Source organism: Gavia stellata, chromosome 9 (genome assembly GCF_030936135.1).
Source record: "Gavia stellata isolate bGavSte3 chromosome 9, bGavSte3.hap2, whole genome shotgun sequence".
NCBI lineage: Eukaryota > Metazoa > Chordata > Aves > Gaviiformes > Gaviidae > Gavia > Gavia stellata.
The window spans coordinates 34,408,044-34,426,874 of NC_082602.1; the positions used below are offsets into that span (position 1 = coordinate 34,408,044).

Sequence of the window (18,831 nt, forward strand, 5' to 3'; positions counted from 1 at the left end):
CCCGTGGCTGTCAGCCCTTTTGCTGGGTGATGCTCACGCGGATTCTCCACCGAGGGTCCCCACCCAGACTGGCTCCAGGCCCCACCTCCCACGCTTGGCAGCTCAGCTGGCACTGGTGTGGTCACACTGGGGCCGAAGTGGATACATCATTCTAGCTCCCCGATGGATTTAGGTTCTTCAGGAGAGGCCTGATGCATTTAACACAGTAAAAAGCTGTGTAGGCTGTTTCACTGATGCTGTTTTCAGAGCCCGTCATTAGATGTCAGCCCACTCCCCTGGGACCGCGGGGCTGGGCAGGTCATCAGCTGCACGGGCGCATCCAGCGACTCCTGCTTATAGGGTAACATTTGGAAACAAACAAAAAAGCCCTGGTTTTATTAATGCAAAAGGAAGAAGCAAAACAGCATGTAAATTTTCTGCTGTTTCATCATGTTTTCTCATTTGACTTGCTCCATTATCTCCCGGTAATCTGCCGCCGAGCCTCCACCTCCGCTCGGGTGTGCAGTCTATTGTAAGCTCTCTAAAAGCGCCCCATTTATCAAACAAGTGCTTCTTGACTGAAAGCAAAAAGGAAACTCTAGAGTTCTTTGAGCAAATTTTGTTTATTGTATCATTAAGTATTTCATTTCTTTCTCACAATGTATTCAGAGAATATGTGCAAGTCCATGAAAACTTTGGTTCCAGTAAAAGAAGAATAAATGATAGAATACATTAAGTAGCATTTTTGGAGAATCTGCCAAAGCTTTTGCGCTTTAATCTTCAATCCAGGTTCCCCTTTCCACTTCGCATTTGAGAATGCAAATACAAAGACGTGTTGGGTATAAAAGCACAACAAATTCAGTCATTTAAAAAAAAAGGAAAAGCGAAAAGGATTTTGATATTAACTGATTCCAATAGGATCTTCTCAGTAGTGAGAAACTTTTTTAAAAGGGACATTGCCGATACATTTAGGTATACAATTTAGGAAATATTTGGGAGTTTTTCACGACAGAGTGAACAGAGTGAAAACTTTCATTCCTCCTTTCTGCAGGTAAGTGTAACAGCAGTGTTGTGCTGGTTACCAAGAGCCATCAATGTAACAGAACATTCTGGTTTAATTTTTCCAAAATGAAAATAAAAAAACCCAGCATAAACAGTGATGGGCAGATCACCCTGTAAAGCCAACCGTCATTCGCCTAGAGGTGGAGCCAGTCATCTGCAGGGCTGAACACAGAGGAACGACATTTTCTGAGCAATAATGCAGGAAAACTGGAAAAAAAAAAAGTCAGTCATGTATTTGCTTGAATAATGGCTATATATGCGCGATATACATCCTCACCAGTAGTGAGCAGCAGATTACTGGAAGGTTTAGAATACATTTGTGATAGCCACAAGAGAATTTTTCAGGGGAAAATCTGGGAAGGAAGACTGGGATGGGGAGGAATCATTGCACAACCAAAACCCATATATAAAGGGGAAGAGAACAAGTAGCACCTCCCTTACAGAGTAACGCTTTGCTGCCCTACCGTATAGAGCTCTACTACTGATTACTGACTTGCACAATGCTTTTAGGTGTTAGGCAGCACTTCTCTTGCTGTTTCAAAAATAGGCCTTTCTAGGACAGTTTAATCAGATAGTACGAAAGCTTTCTCCATCACATCTTTTGTTTGCTTTCACATCTAAGGCATTCTGGAAAATAATTTGCACAGCACATATCTGGCTGGCGTGAACCACCAGCATGCAGCAACAGAAGAACTGGCGCCCAGTCTTTGTTTTGTATTAGATACTGGATATCAATTTCCTCATTCTTGGTATTTTCTCAGAAAATGGAAAAACAGCATCCATAGTTCCTCCTGCTGGAAGATAATGCATGAATTCACCATGTCTTGAGTTTTAAACTGGACCGCTATCTTTCCATAGCTATAATAGAGGAAATACCGGTCCATTAAGACTTTTTTTTCCAATAAGCTGTCACAGTGGCGAAGGCTTTAATGACAGTCTATCACACGGTTTCTTGGTCTGGTTTCAATTCAGTACTTAAAGGAAGGTCCACCCATGTATTCTGTGGGACCTGATGCCACTTCCCGCTTTCCGTTCTGCGTTCTCCAGGTTCAGAAGTTGACACCTGCTCTGATCTCCTCCAATATCTCAGCTGGCCAAACTAATGTCCCCTTTGTGAAACACTTCAAGGTGAAAGGAGGAATGTAAGAGGTTTTACAGACAAACTTAAACACAGAAATAATAAATGCAAGAGATTTTTAAGTTGTCTTAGTCAAGGACCAAAGACACCCAGACGCCAGCCTCCAGCCCTCATGATTACTGTTCTTACCAGTATGGCAAGTGGCTTTCCCTTAATCAAACTTCAAAATTAGCGCTCCAGCCTCATTCTCCTTAATCTGCCCAGAATTTTGGCATCATTCACCACCCACAATCTTGTCTTGCCCGGCTTCTTTGCTGAGTACTCTCTAATTTTCTTCCTACTTCTTCAGTTATTTCTTCCCTTCAGCCTCTCTCCCCGCCGCCCGAGGCCGTGTTTGTGTCCCTGGCTTAACTTTCTCTCCTCCTCCCTTCCTTTCTGGCAGTAATACAATCTCAACATATCAAAAACTGTAAGTTCAACTTCAAAGCCAGCTTTTAATTACCCTCCCGACTCACTACCTTATCTCCTTCCCTTACCCCTTCTCTTGGGCGCAGTCCCATCATCCCACCCGGGCACTGCCCTGGCTTGGGCCTCCATGTCCCACATCCTGCCGTTCTTGGAAATGGGCGCGAGTAACATTTTGGCATACAGCCTCTCTTACCCACCCAAAGGTGCCAGCCCCCTGAGCAGATTCTCTCCTCTTTCCTTGGTTACCGTGACCTTTTTTTCACTTCCCGTCACCAAATGCAGTCATGTTCCCCCCTTATCCATCAAACCGACCATGTCACTTAAACCATCTCAGACCCTTCTTGAGTTTCTGGACCCTCTTCTCCATCGCATCAAACAGAAGCTTCCCTTTCAAGGTTCTTTATGATCCACTTCTTGTCTTCCATTAAGTATCAGGAAACCAACTCTGTCCTCCATTCCGTTCAGGATAAAAGCCCTTATCTCCTACTTGTTAAAACACTCACTCAGGCACCTTTGTGCTTTTTCCCAGGCAGCTATAAGTATCTGTGAAACTATCCTCATTATCCTGAAAATTCTCCTTTGACATTATGTCAATAAAATCCTTAAGTGTTAGGCTGCCGGTGTGCTGAAACCCTCTGACTAACAGTGGCTCATATTTCCTCCTGCCTCCCTCCCTGTCTATATCCATTCATTAGCTCTTGTCTGATAGTGAGATCTCAGGCTTTGAAGGACAGACATTGCCTTTCTCTTTCACAGCCCCCACCACAACGGGGTCTTGATCCCTGACCAGCTGCTGTATTACAACAGCAGGGGAGTAAATCAATCCATAGTCTTTTCCCATGAAAATTATGCTTCAAACTTTTTTTCTAATTGATAGCATACTTGTCCCAAGTTCACCGTGGACTGCAGGAATTTTGGTGCAAACAACACAGAAAACATTGCATAATAAAGGGAAGCAATGAACCAGCAAGAACATCGATGAACGTTATTGAATACTAATTCTGACTTCATATCAGAATGAAAGAAAAAGTAAATGTGGAACTTCCTGACAGCACATCAGCAGAAAAGTGATAAAAACATGCAAAAGCATTCCTGGGAGTCTTTTATATGTACAATATTTTAAAGTCACACCTTTGCTTCTGCCAAGTATTTGTATCTAACTGCTGGTAGACCCTATCAGGAAATGAGAATAGAAGGAGAAAGAGGCTTTTAAAGGATTCTAAAACTCTATCACCCTGTAAATGTCATCTTCTGACATGGCAAAAAAATACCAAATCCCATCCTGTTTTGTGCTTGTTCCATGGTAATAACATTAACAGGTTATGCTTCAGGACAATTAGTTGCTCTGCTCTTGCCACTCCTTCTTACCAGCTGCTCCTTCCCTGCTCCAAGACTGATTCACCAGGACAGATTTTATTCCTAAATCAGAGACCTATCCACTTGGCTTCATAGAGGTCTCTCCTGAAGTCAAAGCAGAATTCAAAGAAAATACTCTTTCATGTTAATGTGGTCAAAAAAATTGTGTTTTCCTGTTAGACAACAATTTCTAAGCTATAAAACTTTTCTAGGGCAACTTTTGCTGGCAGAATTATAGTGGCAGCACAGCTAGCATAACATTCCTGATATTTTACGCTGCAAACTCTACCAGTCTGACATATGCCTAAATCTAGAACAGAGGGACTAAGCTTTTAAATAGTTTAATTCATTGGTGCAATTTCTTTGATATGTATCAACAGAAAATGTCATCCAGGATCAAAGTCATAACAGAGATGCTACAAGACAACAAAGTGAATGGAAAACAATGCAGGAGCAAATATAAACAAAAGAAACTTTTTTTACAGTGAATAATAGGGCATGGGGAAAATATCAAACAAATCACTTCTCTTTATGTGTATTCATTAGTGTGGCTTAAGGCATGTGGAAATTTTACTACAAAACTCACTGCTGCAATGCATAATTAAGAAAAGCACAGGGACTGCTTACTGTTACAGCAAGAAATCTCAGCTGAATCTAACCATCTTTCATGTAGTTTTCTTTGCACCACCTCTGTTGAGGTGTAATGAGAATTACCATATTGTAGGTGAGCTTTTATGTGCTGCTTTATAAAAGAAGTTAACTTCTTTGCAGAAAAACTCCAAATAAATAAATCACTATGGAGGAACTGGTTGAATTCGACAAAACAAATGAAATACTTAGTAAACTGTTACTTAAATAAACATAAATAAAAAAGGTAGCAAGTAGCCTTTCATGTGTGTTCACAGACAGGAATTTACTTTCAGTTGTCTTTAAATGTTTCTTCTGAAAGTGAAATAGGTAAAGAAAACCCCGTATGACAAAAATAAAGGGAATTAGGTCAGCTCTGGACTCATCCATCAGTGTAAATGCAGTACATCTCCAGCTCATACAATTCCAAAATCATTTAAAGTGATTGTTTTCAAGTCAATCTTCTATCATCCACCTTTTTTTTTGCCAGAGGCCAGAAATAGCACCTCATAATTTATCCTCTATGTCAACCTTTGCAACAGCTGCCCACTTCTGAGCCACTGAACTCAGTTTACTGCATCTGCTTTCAATATACACACTGGCACCATATTTTCTCTATTGCATTCATCTGTCAAATATGGTTTAAAAGAACATGCTTCAGATAATGCTAAGAAACGCTATATCCGCAACGCTACTCCTGCGCTTATAATTCAGTGTGTTTGTGAACTGTCTTGAAAAGCTTACAGAACTTCATCGACCTTCAACACATTGCAATGAACTAATGCTGCAAATTTATGGGTTGGACGCCAGAGAGAAGTTGGTGGATAATTTTTAAATTTCTAAAATTAGCAGTTCCCTTGGACCCAAACGTTTCAAATTTCTGCCCCAAAAAAGTGGTGAAACCTTCCAAGCTCTTCTTCCAATCACCCTGTATTGTGACCAGTCTGGGACACTTGCCTCCAATGAGTTCCTGGAGCCTTTCCCAGTTCCCAGGTCAGGGTGTGAATCTCCTCCACATGCTGGCTCTGTGAAGATAAGACTCAGGCATGACAAGCCCTTGTCCCTCTCCATATTGACCTTGATGCTGTGCTTTAACCAGAAGAAAAACTCGGGCGCATGGGTCAAAAGCGAATGCACTTTGGGCAGGTGCCTGTTCTGGGCAATCAGGAGTAGGATTGTACCATGGCTTGTGCTTGTCATTCAGCATAGATGTAGCATCCTTCCTTTTATAAAAGCTGATTACAAGATGCCAGTGTACCCAGGCTGCTCTGCACAAGTTCTTCCTTCTCTGCAACTTGCCAGAAAGTCTCTCTGGCTTTTCACGTTGCCCGAATGAAATTTAGCCTGATCCAATCAGAATAAAACTGGTGGAAGGGACCTCAACACTCTTGCCATTTATTATCTGTTGTAGGAGTCCACCTGGAAACACACACCCAGGCCGGGTCCGTGTTGTACCAGGCACTAGCCAAGAGAGTAATCTGGCAACAAATCTCTGCTCTGCACAATTTACTGAGCAGATGTTGGACAGGACAAAAAGAACAATCCAGACAATGGGAGAAGTCTCCTGAAGTTGAACCTCACCATACCAGGTTATTGGTCTGTTTCCACACCCTCACTGCTCTGAAGCCGCAGATTCACAGTTCCTGTGTGAACGCGCACAGTAAGATTCAAGTAAATGGCAATTGGCACATGGCAGTTTGAGTCCTTTGTGTCGGTATCTCCTTCTTCATCTTTCAAAAAGCAGAAGCAGCAGCCGGTCGGAACTGGAATGCAACCAGGTTCATGTTGAAAAGGGAAGAATTCCCTTTAAGAGGTTAGTATCCAGTCTCAGCTTTGTTCAGCACCACCTCCTGAATAGCAAGAATTATGTTTGAAAGGTATGTTCTTTTGAGCAGCTCCTGAATAGGAAAAACTATAGGAGACTGCACATTTATACAAAGAAAGGATGTGCTCTTCTCCATTTACTGATCCAATGCTCAAAGAGCACAGAAATCACCTCCTGCGGGTGCCAGGCTTTGAGAACAAAACAAAACAAAAAAAGAAAAATGGATTTTCTGGTAACTATGGAGAGGCTAAAAAAACGTTTTTCTAGGTCACTGAAAGCAAGCAAAACACAGGAAATGTTTTCTATTGCCACTCCACTCTCCTCTCTGCTCCCCCCAAAACATAAACAGTCCTGTGATTCTTTGGAAAGCTGCTCTTTCTTTGTTGAATCTTGAAAGAAAATATAATTGCTTTTTCCATATACCGGTAATGATGAGAGAGACCAAGATGTATTTTTTACATTAAGCAATATGTCATTCATTAAAATTACTACTGCCTGAGTTGAGGAGTTTCTAGCAGAAGTGACATCTTCTCAGAACATGTATTGAAAGGAAGTCAGGTAAATAGAAATTGTCTCCTCTTATTTTTACACAACACATCAAACTCTAGTTTGCAGCTTAACAAAACCTGTCTTTTATGTTCTCATAGGAGTTGCAGGTTTGTTAAAATACCAGCCCAAAGCTGCTATGTACATTTATCTATGTATATATGATACTAAAAAAAATAATTCTCCATTATTCCAAGTGTGACCAAATCAGTTCCTAGTGAAATATTTAATCTTTTATTCTTTGCATTCAAATGTATAGATTTAAACTAATTGGACTAGATTGAACTAAATATATATCATTTGTTACGCCACTGCAATCAACAAATGGAAAGAAATATTAGGCTTAAGGGATACTTTTTCAATAGTGAAGGTAAGTAATTAGGAGTTGTGGCCAGTGAAGGAAGCAGCGGACTCTCTGTTACAAGCGTCATCACTCAGTACATCAGTGATGCTTTCTGGCTCATGATGCAGTGGTCCTTCGTAGCTTTAAAAACTTCTAGAAGTTCTCTCTGCTGATCATGTCATCTCCCGCCACTATCTGTTATACAGTATCAGCAACAGACCTGCCAGACCTTGATGGCATTCATTCCAAGAGACCTTGTATCACATGAAATCCCAGAGCTCTCATGCAACAAAAATAATGGTGTGCCCTTGGTCAACAGCAATTTGTTCCCTGTCTGTCAGTTCATTCCCTGCGAGGGCGGCATCGCCCAGCGGCAGAACCCAGTGCCTATCACACAGGGGTGCACAGCTGGGAGATAAAAGTGAACATGCACTGTTTTTTTAAAGCAGAGTTACAGAGTCGGAGTGATATCCCTTTGCCTAGGACGCACCTAGCTGTACAGCAAATGCAACACATCAATTGCTGATGTTATCAAAGGAAATAGCATTTCCAGCCACATGGGAAATATGTCAGCAAAACAAATGGATTCAAATAAACAGCAGCAGAAGGCGCATAGAAATATTGATTCATGGCTTTTTATCCTCTGTCCTTTTCAAATGGTCCCTTTCCAGCACTCAAGCTGCTGTGATAAATACCTCCTCCCCTTCCTGTATTCTTGACTACTGGGAATACACTTTCTGTGATTTTCTGAGCCCGGAGGAAAAAAAAAATTAAAAAAAAGAGACATCTAAACTTTTTAGTTATTCTGGTTTCGAGCCATTAGCTTCCCCTGCAGTATCAGGCATTGCTTTGAACATCTCCCTAGTACAACAATGGCTGATTTGTAACAAGGTGCTTCTCAGTAAAGGCAAGGTATTTGAGAAAAACACTGAATTAAGTGTCATTAACAAAAGATTAGCAGTAGAAATGCATCAAAGGAAGCAAGATGAAATCCCTGTAAAGTGAGCAACTGAAGCAACTGGAAAAGTCCTTCCCATTCAGACAGGTCACCTCTTCAAGTCCAACCCAATCAAAAGTGAAAATGAGTCATCTGTAGCTTTGGAGAAATGAGATGAGAGGTCTCTCCACTGGGTTTACATTTGATAGACAGCCCCAACACAAAAACAGTTGCTGTGAATTTTAGCAAAAGACAATGCAAGGTTGTAGGTTTGGCTAATTCAATCAAAATATTTGTCAAAAAAATATTATGCTCATTTTTTGACTAAACACCACTATCAGAAGAACTTTTTTGCCACCTAACCATAAAAGCACAGAAAAGATGTGCAAATGGTTTTTGTTAGCTGCTGGTTTGTGAATGGATGAGAGGAAGGCAACAAAGCACAGGCAGCATCCGAGGGCTGTGAGCCTTCGAAACCTTGTGGTGAGGGTCTCAGCTGCAAAGGATTGTCAGCTACCCCCAGAAGGGCCATCTCCTGCTTTCCTATCCCAGCTACCTCCAGGGAAGCACAGCTTTCCTCAGTACTTGCAGACAAACAGGATCGTATCAGAGTCACCGATGCCACCTCTCCTCAGTCTCTCTAATGCCTAAATTAAGCTAAGCATTTAAAGAATACCAAGAAAACTAACTCCTATCCTTCAGCATACCTAATACCTGGCTTCTCAAAGCACGGCAGTGCTGCCCGTTCAAGTCTTGCCTGTCCCCCAGGCAAGAGGATTCATCTTCAAAGTGGAGGCAGCAAAGAGACATTGCTGATCCGATCCCTGTGCCCTGAGGGCACTGCTCAATGACTTTATAGGTACAGAAAGGGAAAAAAAGCCTTATAAACAGTAAGGAATTGTTTGTGCTGACCTCAACCCGTTGGACTGGTTACCCTAGCTGGCATGGATCTTATGAGGAGACAGCCCTTCCTGTGCCAGGTGAAGGCACAGACTAAAACCCCTTCTTAAGCTCCAGGGTTCACAGCCCAGAGCACGTTCTTGGGGAGGAACATGGGGTTTTTAGTGAGTTGGTGCTGTTCTGCTAAATGATCTGCAAGTGCTTATTCCCCTCCTCCTACGCTAGTTGTCCTTTTTTACTGCTATAATAATGTTAGTATGACTGCATTAATAACTGCCCCTGATGAATTTCAGGAGTTTCAACACATACTTTAAAAGCAGAAGTCATTAGCAAGTATCTATTTTACCACTGACAGCTGAAACAGTGAGAAGAGCAATCATTAATAACAGTTAAGGTTAAATATATTCCTGTAGTCTATCACCATTCACTTTCCCTAAATGCACGACATCAGGTAGTAAGCGGTGAGGAGAAGGACAGTGTGAATTACATGGTGTGGCAGATACAACCATCAGTGGCGGGCTTTAACATCAAACCAATTCAAAACAGGAGTTTGACAAACAATGCCAGGTGATCATCATATGACATTAAAGTCCTCATAATATCATGCTTTCATATATGTGATATATTGGAGGCAGCTCTCCGGTAGTCCATAATGGCCCACCTGCCATCACAGTGATATATGCCCTGTATATTAAGGAAATGAAACAGGAATTATGCACGATGCATCATTTCTCTTGCTAGCGTCGTTGGGCAGGGAAGACTGCAGCACCCTGTTTCTTCAGGATAAAATAGGAGTCTTAAATCTTTATTGATATGAATGGGGGGGTGATTTGTGAATAAAGGGTTTATTACATTGGGGGAAAATGGAGATTCAAGTTCACCCCATGGGGCAGTGAAAGGGAGGAGCACAGCTTGCATAGCCCCAGCTCTTAGCCATCCACAGGCTGATGTAGGAATAAGCTTTTCATCATAGATTTCAACTACTGGCCTATGGATGGTTTTGCAATGGAAACTCTTCCTACAAATCACAAGTTTGAGGGTGCTGTAAGACCTTGGGCAGCCAAGCTAGATTTCAAGTTTCCTTTGACAGTCAGCAAAGGCAACTTAAGCTTCTCCAGGGGACCATTCACAGGACTTCAGCACCCTATATATTCAACAGGGAGAAATAAGTTAATGATACCTAAAACTAGCCTGTGAACACTCTCCCACATACAGAAATGTTCTCTCTGAAAATTCCTGTGTAATTTTAAATATCAATTCTATTTGTAAATAAGAAAAAACACTCCCCAAAGAAGAATTTAAACTGTATCTCTTCTCAGGACACATTTACTGTCCTAATTTACTGTATTTATAGGAATGAAACAAGGCCATATAGCTCATTAGCCAGTGATGGCAGTGGGAACCTGTAACCCAGCTCACTGTCTGCAAAAAGAGAAGGGGAAGAGTTCTGACTTTTGGCTCCAGAGAAGTGGAGTAGTCATGCTGAGGGGGGTGGGGAGCATGGGAAGCCGAGCATCCCTCTGAGCAAAAGGTCAGACCCACCCTATGCTGTGTCCATTCACTGGGAGAAGGCTTGGGACCACTTGCTCCACCTTGGGCTCTTCTCTATTAGAAAACCCCATTTTGTTGCCTATTTTGGCCGCAAATGCACGAGCAGATGTTTAGAACACAAAATCATTACCCAACATAATGGTTCATCACCTTCATTGCACTAAGCGATGCTTTTAAAGCTAACCACCCCAGCTGATTTCAGAGACTACCTGGAAAGCACAGCATTTCTAAGTGTAGAGGAAACGACATGAGCAAGGTGCAGATGCAGGCCAGGTGCTGAAGGCTTATCCAGGTGAGTCTTCCTGCTAATGGATAAGAATTCTGTCCGAGGACAGACTGACAGCTCAGTCCTGCTGTGGCTTTGTGTAGACACACCATAGGACTGTGGAGTCTCCACGCAGGACAAAGGAGACATTTGACTTCCCTGGCAAGTGCCTAAGTGCATGCTGCAGCTTACAGACCATACCCTCCATGGTCGCTTCTTTTTGGGGGAAGGTAAGCGTTACTGCAATCTGCATAAGGCTTCAGGATTTACAGGCAGTTCATAGCCTGCTCCACCCTTTCTCCTACAAATGGACCAACACTTGATGATGAAAATTCTAGCTGTGCTTGATTCAATTCTCTAACTCAAGATCTAGAGGGCTTCCAGCAGAAGGGAGAGAAGAGTGGATGTCATTTCAACTCCACTTGTCATACAACATTTTTAAAGCCTGTCGCCCTTCAGAGTCCTACCCACCCACTCAGCCCAAGCAGCCTGGAAACCCAGCCACAGCACAGGTATCTCTAAGGCAAAGCTGGATCAACATCCAAGAGAACGCCTTGGTTAGCCTAGCCCAGGGGGATGGAGAGGCGCCTCGGCAACCTGCCATGAACAGGGTGGCCCCATCTTGTTTCAATATAAAAACATTCAAGGTTTGGATCACCAGAAGGCTGCCTTTTTTGCATATTTACAGATGATTACAGGTACTTACCAGGTTTTCAAGAAAAAAAAAAAATAGCCAAGCCTGCGACCTTCTGTTTAGGGTGGCTGTGCCGTTCAACCTGCAAGTTAGGGGGTAAAACACCAGCAAAGCAGAAATCCTCCCTGACTCACAATGAGTGGATCTTGCACCACTTCATGCAGGTGCAACAGACCCACCAAATGAGAAGACATAAATCCAGAAAGACAAGATCTGTTTAGAAAACCACACTATATATCTTGAAATAACAGCCTGTTCCTTTCCCAGCTGTGCTACCTAAAGGCTAACTTTGCCTCAGAAAGGGTGATTTAGGCCTGAAAAGATTACATCTGTCTTCCCAACAGCTAACGAATGAAACACACACTTTTTTCCCCCCACTCTGAGCTCTGCTCCATTCCTTATTCCAAGGATGAAATGGGAAAAATAAAGAGGTTGCCACTACTCCCTGATTCAGAGCCTTCCATGCCCTGCACAGGTTGGAGCAGCTTGCGGATGCTCTAGCTCACTCCCTTGCAGTAAGATAACTGAAATACCTCATAAAGAATGAGGAGAATTAAATACTAATCTACAACTCAACATAGCTTTTGCACTAGAATGCCAGTGCACAATAACAAAGCAAAAATAACAGCTATCTCTGTCACCTTTGCAACAGCAGGCAGCTTTTCAGTCCAAGTTTCCTGTGTAGCCATTTATAGCAGCACAGAGCAGGTGGAAATCATTGCTGTTCTCATCTGGTGGCATTTTACACCCACTCTGGATCAGGGGAAATCACTATAAAGAGGTACGGTATAAGAGAGGTAAATGTACAGCACAAACAGTCATCTTAAACATTTGGCAACAGCTAGTTTCCATGCTCACCATCGCATACCTGCAAATAAAATTAGACTGCCTGGGCAAATGTAATTGTGAGATGCTCTGGAGTGCTGACAGAAGAGAGGAATCAGCTTAGCTACTAACAAGCACCCATCTGCGGCATGGAGCAGGTGATAATCCCAGCTCCAGCCTGCACATCCCTTCCCAGGTCAGCTCACCTTTTGCAGGTTTTCTCCCTCCCCAGGGAGCAGGGGAGGCAAACTCCCTCTTCTCACTCCCAACAAATTTGCATCTGCTATTCAGAATCTATGTTTTCTTATTACAGAGCTGACAAAGTGACAGCAATAATTAATCTTACTGTTTACAGAGCTGATTGATATCAAGCGGAATTAAACTACTGTAATCAAGTTAGTCCACTGCAGATGTGTGAAGTGCTACAGTTTATCAAATTCTGCAGGCACACGATTTGATTCTGCATAACGAGGGAGAACAATACTGACAAGATAGTGGAGAGCCAATAAAATGATGTAGGATTTCATGAATGCCTTTTTTTAGCTCTTAAAAAGTGCCACACTTGTCAGCTGTACAAAAGGTGCCATGACATGTTAATACATGTCGTATCAAAATTGTCAAAGGAGGCTGCACGCTGGCTCCGTGGGGATGTGCTCTGTGTTCAAATCAACATGTGCATGCACAGCGTTCTTGTGAGACACCCGGACTTCAGAAGCTGAAGGCTCCTGAAATCAAGTAATGGGAGTAAATGTGCAGATCTATAAAGGTGTAAAAAGATGCTGCTAAGGGGGATGTTGAAATAGAAGCAAGACTCAACAAGGACAATCATCTCTGTCAAAGGCTTTTGGTGATCGATGTCAGCTGCCATCACAGTAGGAGGAGGGAAAACCACAACATGAATATTTGATTAAATTAGGCCAACCTGAAGTCTCTGCCAGAGCATGTGATGAGAAGTGTTTTCTATGGGATGGCAGGCTTTTTCTTTCACAATGGATTATGCTTTGTCTTGCTTCACCAGCTTCTTTTTCTTCTTCAGCTGAAGTGCTTTTAGCACTCATAACAAAAGGTATGGCTTGTCAGTGCTGGGGACATCTGGCCTCCCATGCCAGCTCAGCAGCAGACCTGCTCCCTCCCCAGCGTGCTCCCCACTAACCTGAGGTGCAATTATCACAAACAGGCTGAGGGCACAGTCAGAGCAACAAGACAGGCTGAGCTCATCTAGCAATTGGCTGCCTGCAAAACCAGGCAGCCCTGCGCTTCCATCCCACCTCCCACCCAGTTTAGGTCTGGACATTCCTGCCCCCGTCTTGGTGCTGGCCCTTATATTGACCCCCAACGTCCTTCAAGCTGATTCAATGCACTAAGCAAGCAGATATCAAATCTGGGGGACGAAAACAAGAAAAGTTTCCTATGCCACAGCCAGTACAAGGCCAAGGGACCAGAACATGAGCAAGGATGCCAGAAGGGGGGAAGAGGCACAGCCTTTCTGGCAACAGTAAGGAATTGGCTCAGCTCTCCCAACAGCCAGAGGAGCTGTTGTATTCAGAAGGAGCAAGTGCTATCAGGCCTTTATTTGATGCACCTCAGGCAGCTGAGGCAGCCTGGGGACCGTCTACACAGAATTTACTAACCCCTTGGCATTTATTCCCTTTTCACTTATGATGCTTTACATCTAACCTAGATGATAAATCTCCTGTACTCGATCCTGTTCTTTGCTCCCTTTAGAGAACTAAGCGGCTCTACACTCTCTTAGGCACTACGTGCTGTTAACAAATCACTTGCAGCGTGGATGTTTGCTTGCAAAGACTAACCTGTAGGGAATGGCTTATTTTCATTAGCAGCCTGGCCTATTGTTCAACACAGATCCTAAATCTGCAACATGTACCCTGACCTGCCCACTCAGTCTCTTGTTTCAAAGACTTTTTTCCAGACTAGCCACTCTTTTCTGGCAGATGCCATCAGAATAGGAACCCCTTGGTACCTCAAGTAACTCCACAAGACCGTGCTGCCAAGCAGTCACCTCCCCCTGCCCCAACCATGCAACCACAAAGAGGGAGACGTCCACCTATCCTGCTGACCCCCTTCTCCCACAGCATGGAAGTAGATGTTTCTCATCCATTGAGGCAATGAAAAATTAGCAAGCAGAGTAGGTCAGAGGTGAAACTGGATATTTCCTCCCTACGGAAAAACTGTACATGGCAGCATTTACTGCATGTGTCTCTGACTGTAAGAGAACACACTAGTGCTGGAAGAGACCTTCCAGGTTGCTAAGGCTCACTCCTGCTATCACAAATAGCTCTTCCATGTAAAATTGCACATAAATTGATCGAACTCTCTCCTTAAACTAATTAAGTCTTTGGCATCTGTTGCAAGGCCATACTCCCCTAATGCCTAAAAGCTCTCTGCCAGTTTCCAGCCTCTGTTCATTTTGCAGCTGGTTTATACTCATTTTCTCTGTTTACCTCCTATCAATTCCATTGACTGACTCCTTCACCTCATATTATTCAGTGTTTCATTGTGTTTCTTCATGCTCCAACACTAACAAAAGGAAGCGCAAACACAGGAGTACACATTCAGAGCAGCAGGAAGAATCATACAGCTTTAAACAATTATGAAGGGATGTGGCAAAAGGTAGGGGATAGCCCACAGCTGAATCTTGCAGTTTTCTGCATAATAAATAAACAAAGAGGGACTAGGAAATTGGACCCATGAGTTTGAAATGAAACAAGATTCTCTATGCCGCACGCAAATGGAACAGCATTAATAATCTCATACAATGACCACTTCTGTGTTAGATCTGTATTAATGGGGATAAGCAAACACAGCTGGGGAACCGGCTTTGGGGAAGAAGGAAGACTTGAGAAAAAGAAACTCAGTTGTTGGAAAGAGCCAAGAAGGCAAATTTAACGTTATTGGAGTAACGTGGTAGAACTCACCAGACAGTCCTTGTAAATAGATGTGGGAAGTTATGCTTCCTTTGCTCTGCAGAGGGAAGATGAACATGAAGAGTTCATGTCTTGCCTCTAAGCAAGCAAGAGCTACTTTTAGTGTCGTTTGATTCCATGGAAGAAGGATCAAGGTTCAGGAGCTGGGTGGTACATGGGTTGGAGCCAGCCAGAAACATGCTTGGGTGTGTAAGATAGCGCGGCCCCGCAACAAACAAGGCTTCCTCTTTTTAGTGATTTGCTCATGCCTGATAGAAGGTCATTCTTCATTCATGTTTCTCCTTTCTCTCCAATTAATAGCACCCCCCTCCCCAAGATTACCAGACTGGACAGTACACAAGAGCAGTTAAAGGAGAGAGGGAGCTCTTAAAATAGAGCAGTTTCATTTCTGTGAAGCTCTCAAGGTTATCTCTCTTGGCTTTCAAGACACTTGTTTGCAACACCTCCTCTTTCAATAACCAAGATTCAAAGTTTCCGAAGTCTTTTATGGAAAATCTCCTAAAATGTATCACATAATGTCCTTTCAGAGAGAACATCTTGAACTCAGGCAATGGAAAACATCTTCACAGGCAACAAGCAAAGAGGTAACTTAACAAAGAATCATTATAGGAATGATTAGGCTTTTTGCTGGCGACATCAAAGAGTTTATTTACTTGATACAGGACTGGAAAATAGACCAGAAAATGTTATAAAATGTTCCAGCTCATCTGAGAGCAAGCACAAAAGCTTCATGTACAGTTGTATCGCCCTTTCTAAGCTGAAAGCAAATAAAAGCCTTGTGATTAATTCCATGAGTACAAAACCACGAGAAGCTAGGGGCTCTGACCACCGTGCGTTTAAGTATCTAAGGAGATGTAACTTGGTTTCAGAGAAATTCTTGTGAACAAGTCAAACCATTTTCCTTTCTATGTTTAAAAAAGCTAGAGAAATTTTGAAGTTGCACTGAAAAACTCAAAAAATGATCTTTTTTCATTTAAAATCACAAAAGCTTAGGTTTTAGTTGCTGGAAAACATTCTTTGCCACATTTTTTCTCAAGTAAAAACTTAGAAACAATCTGCAGAAATGGTATTTTGGGTGCAATTTTCATTTCCATCAAAGCTTTTGCCAGAAAATTCTGGCAAAGATGTTTTGTTGTTGCTGGCAGTACTGCTCATTTGTAAAAATCAGGTAAATCGCTAGAGACAAGCACAAGCAATTAATTGTCTCTTTATTGCACTATACATTAGCCTCTTGTTTTGTTTGAAGGTACTGCAGGTTTGCACCAACACGAGAGGTTCAGGAGTGAAGTGAGCAGGGACAAGGCAGCAGTGACAGCTTTCTTCCCGACTGAGGATAAGGGGATGCCCATGCTTTGTGAGCCCAGCAGAACCAGGCACTGCTCCCGCACAGGTTGCCCCTGTTTCACGATGAGCTGGCTCTACCGATGACCTGCCAGAGCTGGGGATTGGACCTTACTCATTCCCAGAAGCAGGACCTGAGATGCCTTGTGGAGGACTCTTTGCTGCTTAGGAATGATGGAGCAAGTAGGATCAGATGGAGCTGCAGGTGTTCACATCCTGATAATGAAATAACATGAAGAACACCACAACTTAGCAGGGTGATGGTGATATAGCACCTACACAATCAAAAACAACTCCAGTTCAGACTCCAGTAGGCGTAATAGGTAGAGTCATTCATGCTTGGCCTACCAGGGCACCTTGCCTAATTGTCTGCATTTGTTGGGGGTGGGCACGCGAGAGAGAATATTTATACCAAAACACAGTGCAGACTTGATTAACTGAAATAGTGCACAAGTTCCATTTTTTCATTGGAAAGCATACTGGGTTTTTTTCTGGTAAAAGCATCCTGGGCCGTTCATTTTCACATTTTCAGAACAACATATTCTGTTCTATGTCAAAGAAATACTTGGAGCAACGCAACCCTTTTTAGCTTTTTTATTTTACATTTCTGTGGGAAGATGAAAAAAGTTGGGGGGATCAACCCACAAGCATTTTCCTCGCACATTCCTAGTTCAGTCAGCAAACAAAAAAATCAATTCTTCACCTGTTTCTAATGATGAGGGTCACTAAATGTGAAACACATTCTTTTCCAGTAAGTCACTCCTAATAAAAGGCACGAAACTCAGTGGGCAGATGGCTTTCGTGTAGATCTGGAGACATACAAATTGAAATTAAACTAGTGTCCAGCATCCCCTTTTCTCCACAAAAGGTAGGTATTGAAGGGGAATGGTTTTCTAGAAGCTAGTGGATGTGTGGGTTAAATTGTTCAATAGGTTTTATGATGATTTTGCTATCCATTCAGCATAAGCGGCATTTTACTATGGTGGTTTCTGTACAGAGAAAGGTATTGGACATATTTCAATGAAATGTTTTGCTAATAATCACTATTATGAGGTTAGTTTAATAAATAGATGACAGCAGATGAATGGTCTTGCTCTCAATGTCCAATTTTCTTTCATTCCTCCCTTCACAGAAGGGGCATTTACATTCATGTAGAGAGAGGGGAAGGCAGCAGTGTGAGCAGGTCCCTTCCTGATCTAACATTTTCTTCTCTGTAGCTACTCAGTTCCAAGTATGTCTCTGCAATAAAAAATTCTAGGTCTTTACACAGCACCTATCAGCATGGTGAAGTGGGGACAGGTTGATTTTCACCACAGCGACCCTCTTGCATCTGTCATGGCACAATTTAATAGTGATACTGAAAATAAAGTAAAGCTTTCGCCATGTAGGAAAAGAGAGAAGTCACTCCCCTCCTGCTTCAGCCCGCACTCTTTGTTCAATGCAACAAGGTGATGGAGTCCCTCTCACCTCTTCAAAACCCAGGGCTTGCTTTGCTTGCAAGGGTTTGGAAACTATTTCCGACGTTTTCTCGCAGCTGGTCACTGGCAGTGGAAGATCTGTTCCAGCACAGCTAGCCCAGCAATGCCGAGCACCTCCTGCCCTGATCACGCAATCTCCCTCCCAGCCGCACACCTCCCAGCATAAGCAACGCAGTCACCGTTTCATATATTTTTCTACTGACACAAACCATGCACCTCACAACTTCAGGAGACAGAGCACCCCCAGAACAACAGGTTTTTGCAGAGCTGCAGTGGTCCCATGTCCTGTGCCAAAGTCCTGAAGGCAGTGTGCCTGCTGCTGCAGCAAGTGAGGGGATGCTCAGGGGATGGAGATGTAGTATCAACAGACACAGCCCCTATGCCTCCAACCACCAGCTCTCAAAGCCGGCTCTGCCCTCCTTTGCCTGTCTCCCTCTTTGCCCTGGCAGAAGCTCCTTGTCTGGGTGCAGCCCAGCTCTTATCTTCAGATCTGGAAAGTTCAATATTGCCAGCACGGGTAGGAAGCTGCTAGCCAGGTCTTGGAGCTGTACACACAGATCAACGAGAGATGTAGATCCTGAGGCTGCAACACAGATTGTCCATAGCAGGTC

At 43.0% G+C, this 18,831-nt stretch overlaps 1 long non-coding RNA gene across 1 annotated transcript in view; it reads right to left on the reverse strand.

Annotated features, from left to right (window-relative positions):
• Window positions 1–603: 603 nt before the first annotated feature.
• The window catches only part of LOC132317554 (uncharacterized), a 139,031-nt gene continuing 120,803 nt past the window's right edge, over window positions 604–18,831 (reverse strand). Inside the window, exon 3 of the long non-coding RNA XR_009484105.1 lies at window positions 604–1,248. This is a non-coding gene — a long non-coding RNA (uncharacterized LOC132317554). The remainder of the gene's footprint in view (window positions 1,249–18,831) is intronic.